Consider the following 1,332-nt stretch of genomic DNA (forward strand, 5'->3'; position numbering starts at 1 on the left):
TTTTCTATGGTGTCTTCTGCCCCTGAGATTCTCTCTTCTATCTCTTGTATTCTTTTGGTGATGCTTGCGACACCTGATTTCTTTCCTAGGTTTTGTATCTCCGGGGTTGTCTCTCTTTCTGATTTCTTTATTGTTTTTATTTCCATTTTTAGATTCTGGACGGTTTTGCTCATTTCCTTCACCTGTTTGATTGTGTTTTCCTGTATTTCTTTAAGGGATTTTTGTGTTTCCTCTTTAAGAGCTTCTAGCTGTTTACCTGTGTTCTCCTGTATTTTTTTTTAAAGTCCTGTATCACCATCATGAGAAGTAATTTTAGATCTGAATCTTGCTTTTCCAGTGTGATGGTGTGTCCAGGACTTGCTATGGTGAGAGAATGGTATTGGGTATGTTATTGGGTTCTGATGATGCCAAGTAACCTTGGTTTGTGTTGTTTATTTTCTTATGTTTGCCCCCCTGCCATCTGGTTAACTCTAGTGCTACCTGCCCTTGCTAAATCTGACTGGAGCCTGTCCTTCCTGTGATCCTGGTTGTGTCAGAACTCCTCAGAGTCAAGCTGTCTCTGTGATCCTGTGATTCTGGGATCCTGTGACCCTGAGCTTGTTAGAGTACCTGGGAGTGCAGCAGCTCCTCTGGGTGTTGTGGGACTGGCTGTGGAGCCTGGGCCCAAGGTCTGCTCAGGGCACCAGCCCAGAGAGACTGGAAGGAACCCAAGCCACTCTGCTGGCGGAGTTCCTTTGTGCCTGGTCCCGAAAGTGACCAGATCCTGAGAGTGTCAGAGCGCCTGGGAGTGGAGCTTCCTCTGGGTGTTGTGGGACTGGCTGCAGAGCTTGCGCCCAAGGTTCGCTCAGGACACCAGCCCAGAGAGCCTAATTTTATTCTTATCATTATCTTATCCTTTGCTCAGAGTTTTGTGGGGTTTCTTTTTGGTTCGTTTTGTTTTGTTTTGTTTGAGACAGGGCTTTTCTGTGTAGCCCTGGCTGACCTGGAACTCACTCTGTAGACCAGGCTGGCCTCGAACTCAGAAATCTGCCTGCCTCTGCCTCCCAAGTGCTGGGATTAAAGGTGTGTGCCACTACTGCCCGGCTCAGTGTTTTGTTTTGTTTTTTCTTAATAAGAAGGATCAAACAGTAATATCATTGGAGGTGGCATATATAATTTTTTTTTATTTCTTAAAAAATTGCTAAACTACCAGGCGGTGGTGGCGCTTGCTTTTAATCCCAGCACTTGGGAGGCTGAGACAGGCGGATTTCTGAGTTCGAGGCCAGCCTGGACTACAGAGTGAGTTCCAGGACAGCCAGTGCTACACAGAGAAACCCTGTCTCGAAAATCAAA

The sequence above is a fragment of the Mastomys coucha genome, unplaced genomic scaffold, assembly GCF_008632895.1.
Source record: "Mastomys coucha isolate ucsf_1 unplaced genomic scaffold, UCSF_Mcou_1 pScaffold13, whole genome shotgun sequence".
NCBI lineage: Eukaryota > Metazoa > Chordata > Mammalia > Rodentia > Muridae > Mastomys > Mastomys coucha.